Consider the following 9,156-nt stretch of genomic DNA (forward strand, 5'->3'; position numbering starts at 1 on the left):
GGTCGTGGAGGAGTATAAGGACATTTTCACCTTCCTCGTAGGGGTTCCTCTCACTGTCAGGTCAAGCACTCCATCAATCTGACCCCAAGTGCACCACTTCCCAATGGACCAATCTATTGGCGCTCCATTTTGGAGAACAATGAAATCGAGAGGCAGATTCAAGAGTTGTTGCATAAAGGTCACATCCGTCCGAGTTCATCGCCCTGTGGGAGCCCGATCGTGTTGGTACAGAACAAGGATGGGACTTGGAGACTCTGTATTGACTATCGGATGCTAAACAAGATCACTATCTGCAATAGGTACCTGATCCCTTGGATTGATGACCTCCTGGACCAATTGAAGGGGGGAAATATTTCAACAAGATCGATTTGAAGTCAGGATATCACCAGGTACCAATCGAATCCTTCGATGTATGGAAGACTGCCTTCAAAGCCAAGGAGGGCCTTTTTGAATGGTTGATTATGCCTTTCGGATTGAAGAATGCTCTTGCAACCTTCATGAGGCTAATGGATGAAATCTTGTGGCCATTCACCAACTCATTTGTAGTGGTATACTTGGATGACATCCTGATCTTCAGCCAGAATTGGGAAGAACACCTCCACCACATCCGACAGGTTCTCCAAACACTGTGGCAACACAAGTTATGTGCCAATTTGGAGAAATGCACTTTTGGCATGACCCCGATTCAGTATCTGGGATACGTTATTGATGAATGCGGGGTGTGTTTAGTCAATTTAGTGTTCCTAAATTGATGTCATTAATTGTCAACCCGGGGCTCGTAAGCTGATGAAGTGAAGGTGTACTATATGTACTTAAGCAACCTCTTAGAGCTTTTGTCGTTTGGGGTGTTGTTTATGGTTAACTTATCTTCCTAAGATGGAGTGACGATTATAGACAAATGAGTGCAAGTGTGTGAAAAGTGAGTTCTAGATGAGTGAAAGTGTGTGATTGGTGATTTCTAATTACTTGCTGAATTTGTAAAGGAAAAGAACTTGAAAGAAATGAATAACTTAAAATGACTTGAAAGAAAATGACCACGTTCTAATGGCATTAGTCTCTACTCATATTGCTGCAAATAAAAGAAATAAGAAAATCACTTCAAGGACTGATGATAAGGGTTATCTCTTCCTAACTCCCTGCTTCTACCACATAGTACTGTGTAAAACACGATTAGGAAGTAGCTGAAGACAAATCCAAGAATTGATAAAAACTCTAAATGACAAATTATAACACTACTAAGCCTTTTCCATCATACTGCTTCCTACATATGTGATTATGTGTAACAAGTGGAAAAAAGTATTAGTGCCACAAGCCAAGACTACTTAAAAACAAGCTGCAATTAATTAGTGTTTTGTTCTCTGAAAGATAAACCATTCATGATAAAGAGAACATAAATTAGTTAGCATCCAACTTGTAAAACTAAGCTAAAAACTAATCTAGAAAACAGAGCAAAAAAGGCAGCATTACGAATAAGACAACTGCAACTACCATTAGATATTAAAGCAAATACAACACACTCAATCCCGGGTTAAAACCTGCAAAGAAGCAAATCTGATCAGTGAAAATAAAGGCTGCAGCAATGAAAAGAAATCAAGTTGTACATAACTCAAGAAAAGGAAATGTTGTATGTGAAATAAAGAAATTGCAGAAGTATAAACATGAAATACTTATACAAGGGCAGTCATGAACGGGGGCCCTCCATCCATACAACCCACAGAAAACTCAGATGCTTTAAAACTTCAAAACAGCACTGTTTCCATTACTTCACATGCAGAAATACATAGTCAAAAGTGCTGGAACAGCTCTATAAAAACAGAGTTCAGAAAGGTGCTAAAATTCTCACAAGTTCATAAACTACAGCAGCTAAAAAGTTAACATAAGCGTACGCAGACGCAAGTATTTATAGGCATCTGCAAGATGGCCTAATGCGTAAAGCATAAAACAGAAAATAAACTGAATATCATGCGTATTAAAGGTGCAGTGAACACGTCATATGCTTCATGGTCGAGCTGGAGGTCCTGGTCGTTATGGGAAATGAATCCAGCGTTGGATCATGTTCCCCACGGCTTACAAAACACGGACAAGTCATCTTTTCCACCGACGTGACCAAACAGCTTACGCATCAACGTTAAGCTGCCTTTATTTGACCGTAACTTGACCCCCTTTGACCGGAGGTACAGATGACGTGGGTGGCTGAACTGATGGCACAGGAACCTCGAGCACATATATTCCAACATGCCCATGTGGCTCGTTCTGCAAAATAGCACATGGAACCTTGAGATCAACAAAATGGTTGCGGAATCATCAGATGGCTGCGGAATCGCTGAATGGCTGCAGAATCTCTGCAAATATGTCAAAAACTAAACAAAACAGTCACCCATTAGCAAATCTCATTTGATCATGTTTAATGACAACTAATGTAATGATCTGGGTGGAAAATGAGGCAAAAGAGAGAGGAAAGTGATGAAAACAGTAGGTAATGATGGATGATAAGGTGTAAAGTAGAGGCTCTACAGGGTGCATGTGGATCCAACCAAGATCCAAGTCATTCGGGATTGGCCATTTCCAACCACTCTGACAGAGCTTGTAGCTTTCTGGGTCTTGCCAACTTCTACCACAGATTCATGTTGGGATTTTCTCATATCACTTGGCCCTTGAGTCAAGTCACCAAGGGAGGAGCGAAAGAAAAAATCTTTTGGTCTGAATCTCAATAGAATGCATTCACAGAGCTAAGAGATCACCTCTGCTCAGCACCACTGCTCGCATTACCAGACTTGCAACAACCATTTGAGGATGAGACAGATGCCTCTAACCATGCTATTGGGGTAGTCCTTACTCAACACGGGCATCCAGTGGCATATCATAGTGAGACATTTTCAGACACAGTCCGAAAGTATCCCACTTATGACAAAGAGATGTATTCTATTGTGCAGGCCAGCCGACAATGGAAGCATTACATTTTGGGGAAGGAAACGGTCATCCACATAGACCACCAGCCCCTATAGTTCATACAGACCCAAGGAAAATTGCAAAATGATCACCATCAGAATTGGTCCACATACCTGCAACAATTCCATTTGAATATCAAGTATAGGAAGGGCATAACCAACAATGTTGAAGATTGCCTCAGTTGTCCACCGATCATGGCATTAACCACTGTTCTCAACTCTTTTGGGCATGAGACTTCTGATTGGCCACTTCTCTACAAAAGTGACCCAGAATTCGGCCACACATACCAGATACTCTTGGAGGGTCAGCATGTTCCAGATTTTCACCTCCAGGATTCCTTGTTATGCCACCTGAGTCACCTTTGTGTTCCTTCAAGCGAGTGTGCCAAGATGATTTGGGAAGCACACTACAGTCGGGTTGCTAGTCATTTCGGGGTCGAAAAAATGGTGGCAGTACTACAGAAGTATTTCTATTGGCTGAATCTTGACAGGATGTTGGGAAATACATCAAATCATGCACTTCTTGTGCCACTGCCAAACCAACCATCAAGAACTAAGGCCTCTATACCCCGTTGCCTACCCCTAGTCGACCTTGGGAATCCATCTCCATGGATTACATGTCGGGCCTTCCTTCTACTAAGCATGGAAATGATTTTGTTTTTGTGGTCGTCGATAGGTTCTCAAAGATGGCCATTATGGCAGCATGCAAGAAAAATATCACAACATAAGCCACTGCTAAACTCTTCCTTGAATGAGTGTGGGTACACTTTGGGATCTCACATTCTATCATCTTAGATCAGAATAGTAGGTTACTCAGTACATTTTGGTCCAGTCTTTCGTCAATGCTAGACACCAAACTCACTAAGTCCACAACCTTCCATCCCTAAACTAATGGCAAGACAGAGGTTGTCAACGGGATGATCGTACACATTCTGCGCATGTAAAACTCAAAGAATCCACGCACAAGGGATGAGAGCCTCCCCTATGTTCAACACAACTATAACCGGGCTCTCCACAGCTCGACTGGCCACAACCCTTTTAAGGTGGGATTGGGATTCCAGCCACTATGTCCCATTGATGTGTCCATGCCATTTGCAACTACCCAGGTAGAGTCGGCTCATGTCTAGTCTGAAACAGATAAGGCAAACAGCTTCATTGAGCACATCCAACATATTTGCCAGTAGGTCCACGACATTCTCGAGAAATCAAATTCCAAGTACAAGTAGCGACATGATCAACATCGGGTGCCACACAAGTTTTAGGTGGGCGACAAAGTTTGGTCGCATTTGCAAAAGGAACACCTTACCGAAGCCTATTGGAAACTCAAACCACTCTGATATGGTCCTTACACCATTACCAAGGCTGAGGAAGACAATGCATTTGAGCTCAACATTCCCCCATTCCTTGGCTTGCACCCAGAGTTCAATGTGGACTGCCTTCGGCCATACTTTCCACCATTACTAGACACATTCGACATTGTAGAATAGCTCACACCCACAGATTTAAATTCAAATTTCATGGAAAAAGATACAACTGATTGGGTCATGGACACACAGATCAAGCACACTTGCCATCAGAATATCCAACTGTATCGAGTTGTCAAAGCAGGCCAACTCCTTCACCAGGGACCAAGTTCAGCAGAAGTTTCCTCATCTCGTGGAGGAACTCAACGCAATGGGGACCATTGCTTCCTAAGGGGGGAGGAATGATCCAGGTGGATATTGGTGGCCACTCACCAATTCCACTTGGACCCCCACCATTGTTTCTTTCATCTTTTCATTTTCCTTAATTGTAGCACATTTTACTATTTTTAGCAATTTTTCGGGTCCTAAACTTCTGGAGCCATTTAGAGGCCGTAAACGAAGTTTTTTGGGAAAAATGGGAGAAACATGGGTCCATGTGCCGATGTTTCTTTTCCCAAAGTTGTAGTCCTCAGATAGATCTTTCCAATGAGGTATTATGCACGTCAAACGGAGATCATATGCCAAAGTTATGACCTCGGGAAGTTGATGTACCAATTTACCCAAAACGAGGTCCATAGTTTGGCGCTTCATCTCCTAGTTTTTGGATGTTTAGGGTTTTCCATTGTTTCTCAACAACAAATAGGCCTTCAAGCCTCATTGTAAGACATTTTAGAGGCATGTAGCTGCCACATATCTTCTTAAAGATAAGCTAACATCACCCTAGCTAGTTTATTTCCATTTCTGTTTGTAAGCATATTTCAGTATTTTACAGTAATGAAATGAAGTATTATATCTATTTCATCCCTGTATGTATGGTTATATCTATAATTTTTTGTGTTCCTGTTTAAATCCGAATCAGACAATGAAAGCATTTAACTTTCGTCGTGTCCTTCTTCTTACCTCCATGATAAGAATTTGATTTGGAATGGGAAATTTTACCTTTCCCCTTCCTCACCTTAATCGCTAAGACACATTTCTCTTCATCATCAATCTTTGATGAAGAGCCATCCCTGGTGTTCCTCCTAATCTCATCCTACATCAAATCCAACCATAGTCGTTCCCAATCTGGTAGCTTCTCCCGACTATTGACAGTCTCCTGTTAACTATGCTAACTCTTAGGGAGTCCAAGAAGAGCAAGGCTACCACATCCTCCTCACCAACCATGATTATAACACTTCCAAGTTCATCCCAATATTGAGTGAACTTGGTCAAGTACTTTGAAATTCTCTCGCCTTTCTCCATCTTGATTTTACGAAGTTTATCCTTCAATGCCAACTTCCTTTGATCACTGCTATTCTGATACAAGTCCGTCAATGTTTTCCACATAGCATGTGGGGTTTCCTTTCGATGGAGACTTGAGACAATATGATCTAGAACTCCCTCAAGGATTATCCACCTTGCCTTCGCCACACACTTCTCCCACTCGGCCAAGTTCTGTGCATCAATAGCTGCTGGCTTATGAATTGCTTGTTCAACAAATTCCTTCAAGTCATTGTCCTCTAGCATAGCCTCCATCTTGTTCCTCCAGGCTATGTAATTCGAGCTGCCTTTCAAGGCATACTAAATCCTCAACCCATGGAATGCCATCTACCGATCCTGAAGTATGTATTGCAAATTCGACCTTCACCTATAACCCAGAAATTCAAAACTTCAAAATCTCCTCTAAATAGCTGATTTTAAATCAGTGATATCTCCCTCATCCGAACTCCGATTCGGCCAATTTTTTCTCTGAATTTGGGTATCTTTTCCCAAGGAATCCAAATCTGCAATTTTTTCTTTTCTGAAAATTTTTCACATAAATTTTCATATCTTCTCTGCAAACTGTCGGCTGAAAAAATAATCTTTCTCTGATACCATGTAGAAAATCCTGTAGATTCACAAGCTAATGCAATTTTCTTAAGCAAGAGACAAGAATCTACTTCTACTCTTTACAGTGGAAGACCATAAAAATAAAGCAAACAATAATCATTAGAGGAAGAGAATCAAAGGCACATAACACAATAAATATCCGGGGAAAGCCACAGCTCAAAACCCACTATTTGTTTTGTATTAATCTCGAAAATCAAGATGAGATTACAATGTTTGTTCTCTCTAGTAAATTCCCAGCACTCAGAAAATTCAATCTCCAGCTCATAAGCAAGCTCAAGGCCAAAGCTTAGCCTCTTCACAAGGTCTCCAAGCCTCTATTCCAATGCGTAATTCCTATGAAGGATAGCTTGTATTTAAAGGGAAATAAAGCCTCTAAAAATTGTGCAATCCCTTAAGGATCAGTTCCTGAATGCATGCATTGTCAGTGCAACTCAGAAAAATCTAAAAGAAATAGCACACTGTCCCTGCACTCTAGTCTCAACTGGGTCTTTCTCAGGATCGACATGCATGATTTTTTGATGAGTAAATATTCAGTTAACTAGAGTATCACTGGTGGAGTTCATTAGTGACACCACTGACTGGTAACTCACTATTAGTTCTCTCAATCAGTTTGAGAACTAATTTAACTGAACTGAATCATGAAACTGAGTCTTCAATTTTACAACTCACAATTAACTCATAATGGACTCCTACAAAGTAGGGAGAACATACACATGATGACAGAAAGACTTCCAACTTGAATTTCCTAAGTTGAGTAAGTTTAATAAACTTAATTTAACTATTTTAAGTTGCTATGAGAATAGAATTCGAATTTAATTTCCAGTTTAATTGAAGGAAAAATTAAACTGGACTCTCTTGTTTCCATTTCTCAACAGCAGTTGTAGGTATTTAACCATGCATGGAATTCATGCATACAACACCCATCATATTATGATTCAAAGGGTGAGCCAATACGTGAGATGGTAGAGAGGAGGAATTAATTCTAAGCAAGTTGTGATCATCCAATACCCACCATTAACTCCTTGGATTTTTCCCTTACATTCTCGCACAATGGTTTTAAATGCATATCAACTCAGTCCAATCTATGAAATAAATCCTTTGGTAAAAATGGATTGCTCTCATGGTATCTAGTCCTAGACAAATATGGAAATTAATTCTCCCCATAGGCATGGTCGCCTCAAGATTCAATATTTTCCTATATATATTGAATTGGCCTCCAAGAGTGCAATGTCAGATTCAACAAAGCCTTGGTTCACATTCTGGTTAGGTGCAATGAGTTCGAAGCAGAAGGAATTAGCAATACATGAGAAGCACTCAGAATAACATGATCAAGAGTGATTTTGTCAAGTGATAGACAACCTATCAAGGGAAATGTTGAAATTGTGGCAAGAAAAGGCTTCATTTGACTAGTGCCATATTCAAATGGAGAAAAATCGATTTTACACATTAGCAGGATGACTTGGATTGTAGTTAGCTAGAGTGACATGGCCTTGTCTACCAATTAAGTCTCTAAATACGAGTTTGTAGGCTAGAAATAGAGTTGTGCACGAGTTGATTGCTAAGAGCTAGAAATATAGTTGAGTTATTATTCATTGAACTCATTTAACTGAGCTCTAGTCATTAGTTGAGTTAATTGAAGGTCAATTGAGTAGTTATGACTATTGTTAACTCAGTGATCTCTCAGATAACTAGCCAATCAGCTAAAAATAGACCCAATCATGCATGGAATTCGAATTGCCTAGATGAGTGAATGGAAAAGACACATTTGTATTTATAATTGTATATTGTTAAGTGTACGGGGATTTTGCACTGAGCAGGTGATCAATTCCCCTTAGATTTGTGCAAGGAAATAGGGAATTTCTCTATTATTTAGGAGCTTAATTCCTCTAGGATTGTGCAAAGAAATAGGAGGTTGGTTGAGGTTTGAATTGGCTAAGTGTTGGCTAGAGTAGGTCAAGAAGTAGGAGAATAGTTTTATAGTGTAGTGTGTGCTTCAGAGTTGAAGCAAGACATTGTAATTGTCTCTCTTTCTCATCTGAATTAATCCAAAGCAGCAAAGGGGCTTTTCCCTGATGGGTTCCCCTTGTAAAATCATTGTGTTCCTTGTGCTTTTATGGTTAAATGTTATTGCATGTGTTTTATATCATGTGTTTTCCTTTCTGAATAATAGTAGAAGAAATTTTTGTCTCTTGATTTCAGTTTGATTTCATTAGCAGTAGAAAATTTCTTGCAAATGTTTCATGGTATCAAAGCCTTGGAAGACTACATAGAAACCTTGTTCCATATCTTCTCTCAAAGAAATTTCGATTTGCAGATTTTTTCGTGCAGATTCTCTTCAGTGAAGGAAAAATGTCTTTTAATGGATTGAGTTTGGAGTATGCATTGGAGGGAACCTCACATTTTTGTGCTTGGAAAGACAAGATGGAAGTTCTCCTAGATGATAATGGAGTATGGGAATATATACAAACTGATATTCTAAAACCAACAACATCATATGAAAAATAACTTACTCTATGGAAGAAAGACGCAACAATAGCTAGGAGGATTATTTTGGAGGGTGTCAGAGATCATGTGGTTTCAAACTTGCATGGAAAGGAGACTCCTTTTTCAATGTGGAAAACTCTCACAGATCTATTCTAGAGTAGTAGTGATGCAAGGAAATTATGATAGGTTCCTATAATACTAGTGTATTCCACTTATTTTTATTGTTAGTGTAACCCCCTATTGTTATTGTTGTGCCCATGTACCCCCCATGTTGTTATTGTTGTGCCCTGACATTATTATTGTTATGTAGGATCTGATTATATTGTGACCCCTTAGACTCCTATATATACCAAGGAGGTCTTATCATTTGTATCATCCAAGAATTTTTCATT

This window comes from Pinus tabuliformis, chromosome J (assembly GCF_031772625.1).
Source record: "Pinus tabuliformis cultivar Carrire ecotype Pingquan chromosome J, CPIR1, whole genome shotgun sequence".
Taxonomy (NCBI): Eukaryota; Viridiplantae; Streptophyta; class Pinopsida; order Pinales; family Pinaceae; genus Pinus; species Pinus tabuliformis.